Consider the following 11,403-nt stretch of genomic DNA (forward strand, 5'->3'; position numbering starts at 1 on the left):
AAATCATGAAATTTCTGAAAGACATCAGATTTATTTTTGAGCAAGTATATCCATGAAAACTTACTAAAATCGTCAACAAAGCTTACATAGTATTTATTTCTACCCACTGAAGGTGTGGCAGGACCCCATACATCGGAAAAAATGAGTTCTAAAGGAGCACTAGAAACACTAGTTGACCTAGGATAAGGGAGCTGATGACTCTTTGCCTTTTGACAGGCATCACAAACTGACTCATGCTTTTTATTGGAGAAAGGAAGACCGTTGTCTTTGAGAACTTTGTCGACCACCACATACGAGGGATGCCCTAAACGCCTATGCCACCGAGATGAAGATGGTTTGTTTGCAGAAAGTGCTTGCCGCCCATGGAACGACGGTTTGCGCGGTAGAGATAGAGACCACCTCTACTCTGGGCGTGGAGCAGCACCTTCCCGGTTACCTGATCCTTAACAGAGATAAATTCAGGCCAAAACTCAATGTAAGTGAGATTGTCATGAGAAAGTTTATGAGCGGAGATAAGATTTTTTGATGTGGATGAAACATGTAAGACATTCTTAAGATATAAAGGTCAAAGGACGATCATGGGTATGCAATTGCATATGACCAATATGTGCTATTTCCATACCTGCCCCTTTTGCAGTGTGAACTTGATCGTGGCCGTGGTAGCGGTCATGGACTGTGAGCTTGCCTAGCTCACTCGTAATGTGGTCGGTAGCCCCGGTGTCAACATACCAATTAGTATCCACAGCATACGAGCTAGCCACAGTATTCACCGTCTTCTTCGGTGTTGCCGGTGGCGTGCGAAAGCGCTTGTCGTGCCTCTTCCAGCAGCGATACGCTAAATGACCTTCACGGCGACATATTTGAATAGCCACCTTGGTAGCCGCTGCCTCCTTGGTAGCCGCCACCTCCTTGGTAGCCACCTTGCTTCGGTTTGGTCTGGTAGCCACCACCGCTGTTACTGCCACGGCCATCATAGCCGCTGCGGCCATCATAGGAGTTGTTGCCGCTGTTGTTCCAGCGGTTGCCGCTGTTGAAGGAGCCACGACCCCCTCTATTAGCGATATTGGCAGAATACCCGCTAGGAGCCTGGGCCTCGAGGCGACTCTCAGCCGCAAGAAGTTGCCCATATAGGTCGCCGAGTGAGATGGGGTCTCCACGTCCGCTTGTGGCCGAAATTGCAGACACGAACGGATTGTAGTCGCTGTCCAGTCTGTGAAGATTCTGCGAGATTAGATCATCCTCATCGACCTTCTTTCCAATTGCAGCCATCTCATCAGCGATCCCCTTCATCTTTGTGAAGTAAGCCGAGGCCGTCGTCTCGCCCTTCTTTGTATTGGAGAGCAGGCCGCGGAGTTGGATTGCTCGCGCCTGTTGAGAGAGATCCCATCACGTATGCCAGCACCTGTTGATCCTGGTAGACCCACAGATCGTATAGGGGGTTGGCGACTTGCTCCGTACTGCTTTTGTCAGCCTTCTGGACCTCGATGAATTCCGAGGGTGCGATGGTGGTGCCGTTCATGTAACCAAACATACGAGCTCCTCTGATTTGGGGAAGAACTTGAGCTTTCCATAGAAGGAAGTTATCCCTGGTGAGGCGCTCGGTGACTTGCTGGCTAAAGGGATTGGAAGGTAGCAGGCTGGAGGAAGAAGACGCGGACGACATGGCCCGAGATCAAGATGTGCGGGAAGAGGTTTAGGCTCTGTATACCATATAAAAAACGGTGGAAGAGTTTGCTCTATCAGGAATACAGGAGGTGTATGTCGGTTTAGATTGACTTGGCTCGTAAGAAACTATACAGAGATCAAGCCGTATCTATCCAACCTGACGTACATAACTACAACAAGTAAATACAACAAGTCCTTGCCCTACATGTACATGATTACAGGTATTCCAACATAGTGTTCCTATTACACTGAGCATTGCCGGTTGATTAGTTTAGGAAAGTGACAGCACGTGTCCTAGTAGTAGTGTTCCTATTACACTGATGTATTAGACGTGTATGTCTAGTCCGACTAGAGACTTTTTTTTTTTGAGACATAGTCCGACTAGAGACTGGGAGTCGTTTTTAGTTTTGCCTTTGTTGGGCTGTGTCCGAGACTCTGAGTAGCTTTTGGGGTCCAAAAGCAAGTACGAATAAGATCTTATGTCGGTTGGTTTGTACATATATCTATGCACCGTATGCAGATTGAACCAGAAAATTATTAAGGAACAAAAAAGAGAAAAGCAAAGGATACGATACAGGTCCTTGGCTATCTGATTTTTATGGGCGTGCATTTGTGTGTTTTGATGTGATTAATCTTGTAGGTGAAACCTGGCAATATTGTACCGAAGTAACCCACGGAAAGTCCAAGACGGGAGACATAGTCTGAGCTCGAGCAGTGGTAGGGGGAGGAGGGAAAGCCTTGGAAGGAACAAGAAGAACATCATATGTTGGAGAGATTGGGGAGATCGAGAAAAATCAGGCGCCTGCCCTATAGGAGCTTCTATATAACTTTAACTAGGCAATACCGCGCGCGTTGCAGCGGGATGGTATGGTAGTGTAATAAACAATTTGGAAGACTGAGGCACACCGTAAGAAGAAAACAAGTAAGTCCCATCCCGCCTCGTTGTTGTCCCTATCTCGGCACTGACGTTGTCCACGATCATAGCAAATTCAGTGCCATCATCTTCCCACACCAACGTCAGTGTCCGAACCTTTAGGTGTTTACAGACGTACATTATCCACGTTGGTCTGGGTTCTGCGGAAGAGATCGAGCAAGGAAAGAAAAAAAAATCATGAATCCTCGTCAGGTGATGAGGTCATTGCTATTTATTAGAAAAACTCACGTAAGAAGGACATGTTAAGGTTGTGACTCAATGTTTCACGGTCTAAAACCGCACGTATGTGTGTCGGGAAAGGATCAAATATATTATTATATACAAAAATTCATCAAAAGTACAAAGCATCTTAATTGAACATAATAAAATTACATCAAGATTCGAGACCACCAAACAACCACTACTACCACCACAATGAGACGTCGACGCGCCGTTGTCGCCGTCCCTCTACCGAAGCCGGCTTGACCTTGTCGATGGCAGCCGGAAAGTCTTCGTGCACATGCCCATAAGGACCAGCATCCGAGAGCCGTAATCATCGCCGTTGAACACTTGCATAGATCTGAAGCACCTGACATCAAATCTCGCCAGATGATCGAGAAGCCCGGCCCTAACCTCACTATTCCAAGGTGGCAGCAGGAATCTACACCGAAACTCCGTCGACTACAACCAGACGGACGAACTCAAGAACGATCGGAGGACTAAAAAACCTAACCTAAACTACTAACCGAAGTGAAGGCACCAGGATTCCCCTCCCTGTCATCGACTACCGGAGCGGCAGGCAGATGGGAGGCGAATCCACTAGCTCGCCGAGACGCCGATGAAGTCTGAAGGGGAGAGTTAACCTTAGCCGCCTAGTGATAAAGGAGGAAAGCAAGAGGGTCGAAAACAATATTCATGGAAGCAACTGAAGAGCCACGCAACGACCGTGTGCGTTGCCGTCGCCGGCCGGCGCATCTTCATGCTTGCACGGGGTGTCGTTGCCGCCGCTGCATACGCATGTCTTCTACATGTGTACGTGCTCTGTAGCGAACGATGCCGCCGTGAGCGCGCCTCTCCCGCTTTCGTCTCTTGTCGTCTGCCCTCTCGATGGTCTTCTATTTCTATACGTATATGTTGACCAAGACTGCGGGTATTCGGGTATGTACGCACGCGAGCTTGCCGGTATACAAGTTCTACAAATACATAAGTGTGTTATATGTATCTAAGGCTAGCTATGTCTAGACTAAAAAAAAGGGAAGTGGCCAGGACGTGGGTGTGCATGCACAAATAGTAGTTGCACCATGATTTCATGCAAATGCATGTACAAATATGTGCGTGCATGTCCTATGCAATGGTATTTTACCTTCGCATCAAAACTTCTCCTTGTATGTATAACCTGCAATAAATCTCATCATAAACCTAAAATAATATTAGTTAATGATGCACAAATACTCAACGAACAGGTCGATTAAAAACACACAATCAAACAATCAATCTACCACTTTTTTACCTTTACATTTTCCTTTTCTCTTGGTCTTCTTCTTTCTCGTTCTTCGTTGTTTTTCTAGTGCAGGGCAGCGATCCATGAGGCCCTAGGACGATCAGGTCAACATAGGGCAGCCCATAGCTAGCGTGCGTTCAGACGGGGACCCTCTCGGGCGTGTGGGGTTTCGGGTCAACAAAACCCCCACCGGATCGCCGACGTACCGCGCTTCCGACAGGTCTTCTTCGAGGTGTGCTACGGTGCATCATCCCTGACATCAAGGGTACATGGTGACGTGTTCGTATGCGAACACATAGTTGGATCAAACAATTAATATGTGTAGCAATCCACAAAGGGTTCGGTATTGCAACACATGGGTATATGTACTAGTAAAAATAAGTGAAATTCATAGGGAGCTCCAGTTTAATAGAACTACTACTCGTATCCAGCAAAAGTCTATCTATATGTCTATCAGTATATGTAGGAGGGAGAATCTCATACGAAAACCAACATTTAAAGAAAACTTCATGAAAACCACGTTTGAAAGTTTCAAAAAAATTTGAAAGAAGTGACGTATTAAGAGGATGATATTCTATTGTCATGTGAAATTTCAGGCTAATACACATTAGGGATGCGAGCTATGAAAAAGATAAATTCATCAATGAATAGTGACATTACTGTTCGGCACTATTCAATGTTGATTTTGTTTTTTCATGCCTCACATTCCATAATGTGTTTGAACATGAAATTTTGCACGGCAATAGAACATCACTCTAACATCCCGTATTTTTTTGAGATTTTTCCAAAACATGAAAACATTATCTTCACATGGTTTTCATCGGTCTCTACCGAATATTCCATATGATATTCTCCGCATATAGCAAGTGGCTCGTAAACAGAAAAGTGGCTCCAAGGTCGTCGTCACGTAGGAGTATGTGCTTAGACCTCTTTCAATGCATGGGTGCTTAGATGAGATGTTAAGTGCACTAAAGAGCTTACCAACTAAACTCCCCAATGCATAGGTGCTTAGTTTTTAGTTGCTAAGATATTTTCATTTAATTAGGTATAGACTCAGATTTGTCTTTACACGTAGCTACATGCAGTAGTGGTGAGACGGGCAATAGTCCCGGTTCACCAACTGGGACTAATAGGCTGGGACTAAAGCCCCCCCCCCCCCCTTTAGTCCCGGTTCGGTACGACCCGGGGCTAAAGGTCGTCCACGTGGCTGGCAGTGCGCGCCGGGGGCGGGGACCTTTAGTCCCAGTTGGTGACACCAACCGGGACTAAAGGATTTGGGCTTTTGGGGTTTATTTTTTAATTTTTGTTGTTCATTTTGTGTTTTCCATTTAATTTTTTTTCATTCCAAACATATTTTACACTATTACATACTATACACGTTATGCATATATCATAGAATTTCTCGTAGGGCCAATCATACATATATTTCCATTTAAAATAATAGAAATTTAATAAAGTAAACTATAATATACTATAAAAAAGATCACCACATAAAAAACTAAAAAGAAAAAATTTGAAAGTGTCAAACACATATTTGAAGGCTCAAAACTATATATTTCAAGTTAAACTAAAAAAGAAAAAAAAAGTAAATTTAAAGTGTCTCAAAGTACATATTTAAAAAATGACAATATTTCCATTTAAAATAATAGAAGTTTAATAAAAGTAAACTACAATATTATAAGTGTCAAACTACATATTTGAAGTCCCAAACAACAATATATTATAAAAGTAATAAAATAAGAATGTTGGCACTGACAAAATAACAATATTGGTGTAGGAACCAAGAGCACGCCACAACTAAACATCATAGTGCTGGAGTTCCATGCTATTCCACGACATCACTATATTGCGCCTGGTACCAATTGTTGATCCCATATACTTCTGACGCTATCATGTTTTCCAACGCCACCACAATGCCCCTACTAATGTCGTTCCAAATAAGCCAACGCCACCACTATTTGAAAAAAATAGTGCTGGCACTGGTTGTAAATGGCGCGCCACCAACGGAAGTTGTGGCTAGCACTTTTTCCACTAGTGATATATAGCCAAATGTTTAGGTTGTAACCAATAAGCATTGAGTGTAAATATTCCATCATACTATTTGAGAATGCAGGTATCTAGAGTTTCACCTAATGAATATACATTTCAACACTTGAGGTTTAAATAATAACCCATATAGTTAAGCTATTATGTAGTACATGGCTAACAAGCGACAATTTCCTAGAACTTTCCAAAATAGAGAGGGCACAAAAAATTATTGTGATTAGCTCACACACCTTCCCGTGGGATCCCACATGACATCAATCACCATAGAATGCTCTTCCGTGGCCATGAACTCAAGATCATCAACATTGTAGAACTCCAACTGCTCTTCTGTGGTCATGGTCTCATGATCATCAACATTGTAGAACTCCAACTGGCCACTGGTACCCTTCAGTCCAACAAGAACAATGAAGTTTCCCGTAGGAGACCAGAACACTGCACTAGCATGTCTGTTCCTGAGTATTGTGAGCCTCGACACATGGTTAACACTATCGGCTGTGCACATCAAATAGATGCTTATATCGTGATTAACCTTGTCGCCATGAATAACAGCATACCGGCAGCCATTGGGCTCCTATGCAAAGGCGATTATATTGTCATTCTTGGTGTCTAATTCAAAAACTGGGATGCCCCCCTCCTTGGTCATGAACAACTCAAAACTAGTGCAAGTTATGTTCTCTGATTCTGCATACTGATCTACCTGGATGGCAAGATACTCTCCATTGTTTTGCTAGTGCATTTTGCAATTGCAGACGCTAAATGTTTTTCCAACACAACACTACTTTGTTGGGAATTTGCACCAAATGAAAATCCCGCAGAGATTTGTACTTACGCTGGCAAGCTGGATTCTATTACCTAGATCCTGAACAAAAAGGCATAAGATGGAATCAATCGGTGACCAACTGAAGTCTACCACATTTTCTACCTCCAAGGATGTGTTGTCAACAAGGGAGAATGTTTCGGTTTCATAGTCACATATGGTACCCTTTCCAAGCGTGGAAAAATATTGATCAACTCCTTCACCGCTCCACCTTCAAACATACATAAATATATACATTAAGCATATGACATATATGACAACTTAATGAGAAGTTGGGCGCTCATTAAAAAGAGGATTGTCGGTATGTGTTTCACTTGAAGATTGGCCATGAATGATCAGTTCTTCCACCAGTGATGAAGTCATTGAAACATATATGACAACATCTTCTGTTGAAGTTCCACAAAACTTTACCAGTCCTCAAATCAAAGACATATAGTACAACCCACCTCTACACATATGAGAATGAATGATGGTCAACTGGGAAAATTTACGAACACTGGGAATAATACATCTAAGACGGCCCTAATGGTTTACATGAGATATTTGAAATGAAAATACAAATCATGCACATGTTTTTCATTTTTAATAATGAACCCAACTTGCAGGACACATTTGGCATACCCTAGAAGTTTATATGAACTTGCCTAATAAGACACTAGATAACACTATTAATATTTTTGTGAATTATACACTTTACAAATCTGCATCATGATATTTAATGATATTTTTGCATGGTTGATATTTAATGATATTAATATATATATGAAAACACACACATACATGCAAGTACATATTACACTATACAGTTAATAAAATATTTAAAATTAATTTGAAAACAAATTTTGTTATATCATACAATTAAATGTAGGAGAAGCAAAATTTAAGTGATATAGATTAAAACGGCTTGACAAACAAACAAATTTGTATGTGATATTTAGCAACATTATTAGTTTGGTAACTATGTTGGCTAAGTAATAGAAATTTCTGTTAATTAAAACCATACTATTATACAACTATTTAAATAAGTACAAAAGTTTAATAAAAAAAATTTATTTTAAAGACCAGCCAAAGCCGGGGATATGGATCATAATTAACAAATCCGACCCCTTTCCATGTTCCGTCAGACATTTTATTGCTTTACTGCTGTAGGTGAAACAACGGCTTATCAGCCACCATTATTGCTCACTCCTCCCTCGGCCTCTCCTCCTTCCTCACCCAGTTCTCCAACCAAGACTTCTTCTTCAACCCTTGCACACACACGAGCCCAAGCCAAGCCTTCGAGCGACGATGAACGAGCCGAGTCGTTGTGCCACGTCGGCTCAATCTATCCTGCGCAGCAGGAAGAACCAGAATAGGAGGCCAGCAGGCGGTTCGCACCCAGGCCAAGGAGGGGCCCCACAACATGCAAGCCTGCAGTCGCTGACGGGCGGGGCCTCCCCCTCTCCCTAGAGCGGCTCCTCCCTCCGTAGGATGGGAAGAACCACTCTGACATGTGGGTCACAGCTACAGCCGGCATAAAACCTGGCGTCCCCCTTTCTCTCTCCTCGCCCCACCCTACCACCGGTATAAAATCCGGCGTCCCGCCTCCTTCTCTCCTCCCCTCGCCATCATTCCCTCGCCGCGAGCACCTGATCTCTGACCCCTCTTCCTCGTTCGTAGTTGGTTGGTTTCTCCCCCAAGCTTCCCTCTCGATTTTCGTTAGGGTTTTCGATTTTGGCCGCCATTGTTGACGGTTCCAGATCTGCCTCGGTTGCAGGCTCAGGGCCATCTCTGAGATGGCAGCGGTTCTCAGAGGTGCTCGCGCTGGGCGCGGCGGCCATGGCCGCGCTCAGGGGAGGCAGAGGTTCATGTACTGATGAAATCGTCGTTTTAGATCTGTACATGTTCACCCATCGTTGTATCTACCCTCTTCTCTCCCATCTAGAGATTGTTTGACCTCCCCTACTCTGTCCCGTATACATCTGTTCAAAATCTGCTAAAAACTCTGATATGGTTCTGAAATGTACACTTGACTGCTTGATGCAACTCCAATGAATTACAATGCTTCTCTGCTGCCTCCAAGCTCATGCTCCATTTCATATTTAGGATGTTATCAACTACTAGGGAATGTTGTGCTAGTGCTTGTCTTCTTTGATGTTAACTGCATCACAAGTAGGCGAATTTGTGTCTATAGGAACTGATCTTACTGGCCTGTGTTGCAGTGTAATATGTGTTTTAGTGGCATAACATGTGTTTCAGTCAACTTATCATCTCATTATTGCTTGGAACCAAGGGTAGCCTAATAGGTTTACAACTAGATGATGCTTAAAACTATGTTAGGTTTAATTTTCTTTTCAACTTGTCTAAGATCCAACTTCAATTGACATCAAGCTTTATTAATGGACGTGTGTCTTGTTGTTCCTTATTGAGCCAAACTTGTTTGTTACTGAATTTCATTGTTAACTAGCTTCCATTGTTAACTAGTTCGAAAACTTGCCAGGGAACGTGTGTTTCGCTGGGCTTAAGGTGTACATTTTGTATTTCTCTAGTGAATGCTACTCTTACAAAGTAGATATGCATTTTTCTAACTGCATCACAAGTAGATGGACTTCATTCCACAGCAACCGATCTTACTGGCCCGTTCTGCTGTTGAATATGTATTTCAGTGGCATCTGCGAGGCTGGTGTTGCTTCAGTGGCATGATACGTGTCTGAGTCAACTTATTCATTATCGATTGAAACTATAGGTTTACAACTGGATGATGCTTGAAACTATGTTAGGTTCTTATCAACTTGTCTAATATCCAACTTCATTAGACAGCAAGCTTTATTACTGCCGCATGGCTTGCTGTTCCTTATTGAGCCAAAATTGTTTCATTCTTAACTAGCTTGCATTTTTTACATGTTCCACATTTTCATGGTGCCTTTTAGATGTACTGCTGTATATCATCATCACATGGAACTGTCACAGCATAATATGTGTACATTTGGATGATTGCCTCTTAAAGTTGTGCCTTCCAAAGTTATTGCTCTACTGTTGCACCTTTCAAAGTTGTTATCAGCTACATTTCCAGATCCTCGTTCTGTTATGTTGTATGTGTAAATCCTGTGTTGCCATTTCTGATTCCTTTTGTGTATACCATTATGTACGTTAATGAACTGGTGGCTCCTCCCATCTTGTGGTGGACTTTGCCATGGTTAGATGATGCTGGGCTTAGCAAAAATAAGCGTGACCAAGCTGCCAAAATGTACCGTTTTCTTCAGAAGTCACCCCTGGTTGACATGATGGTATGTGCAATTGTCTAATATTTTTTCAAATCTCAGTTGTCCAGTATTTAGGTTGCCCCTCTGTGTCTATCTCCTACAAGACACTACTAGGGAAAACCCTAGTAGTAGCGCGGATTTTGAGGCCATCAGCAGCGCGGGCAGCCGTGCTACCAATAAGGCGCTACAACTAACTATTAGTAGTAGTGCGGTCTGTACCCGCGCTACTACTATTGACTATATCGGTAGCGCTTTTCCGGAATGCGCTACTATTAATTAGCTGTAGCAATTTCTTAGCCCCGCGATACTGCTATATCTTTCATCATTTCCCCCGGCTTCCTACCCCGTTTCAGCTTCAATAAACTGCAATTTCCAGATACTAGGTACTACTAGATATCAATTTCATAAAGCATTATAGGTACTAGGTAGTACTCGTTCGGTTCCAAATTACTCGTCGTGGTTTTAGTTCAAATTTGAACTAAAACCACGAAGAGTAATTTGGAACGGAGGGAGTACTAGATAACAATTTCATATATACTCAACATGCATCCTCAAGTAGTACTAGGTGATATCAACGACGATCATCATATGTAGTTCTAGATCATCATATGTAGTTCTACATGATATCGACGACAATCATCATATGTAGTTCTAGATGATATAGCCACACACACATATGTAGTTCTAGATGATATCGACGGCGATCGTCATCCTCAAGCCTGGGCGGTGGGTGTTCCTGGTAGTAATTAGGATGGCCTGTCCAACACAAAGATTCTTGCCAACGAGGAATCTCTTCCACCCAACCGAGTTTAAGTGTGCGTGACCGTCTGTGTCCATGCGGTAAGTACAGGTGGTGACGGAGCCCCGTGCGGTAAGGCATAGTCCAGCTGAGCCTTCTTCATCAGGCTCGATACCACAACTCACAGATAGGTTCTTTGGCAATTACTGAATAAGAAAAACATATCAATTAATAAATAGCCCCACACATACTCTTGCAAATATATTTCTATTAAGTCTAGATTTCTAGACTATTAAAATACACATTACTATGCATTTGTACTAATTAATCATGAATTCTACTAATAAGTATATATGGATTATCTACACTATTAATAGTTCCTTGGATTCTACACTAATAAGCATGTGATCAGACTCTACACAAAAGCATATCATTGGACTCTACACTAAGCATATCACCGGATTCACTAAGCATATCATC

At 42.7% G+C, this 11,403-nt stretch overlaps 1 pseudogene; it reads right to left on the reverse strand.

Moving 5' to 3' along the window:
• Nucleotides 1-6,204: 6,204 nt before the first annotated feature.
• Nucleotides 6,205-8,762, reverse strand: LOC123129864 (eukaryotic translation initiation factor 3 subunit B-like; annotated as a pseudogene).
• Between the last annotated feature and the right edge of the window lie 2,641 nt (nt 8,763-11,403).

This window comes from Triticum aestivum, chromosome 6A (genome assembly GCF_018294505.1).
Source record: "Triticum aestivum cultivar Chinese Spring chromosome 6A, IWGSC CS RefSeq v2.1, whole genome shotgun sequence".
NCBI lineage: Eukaryota > Viridiplantae > Streptophyta > Magnoliopsida > Poales > Poaceae > Triticum > Triticum aestivum.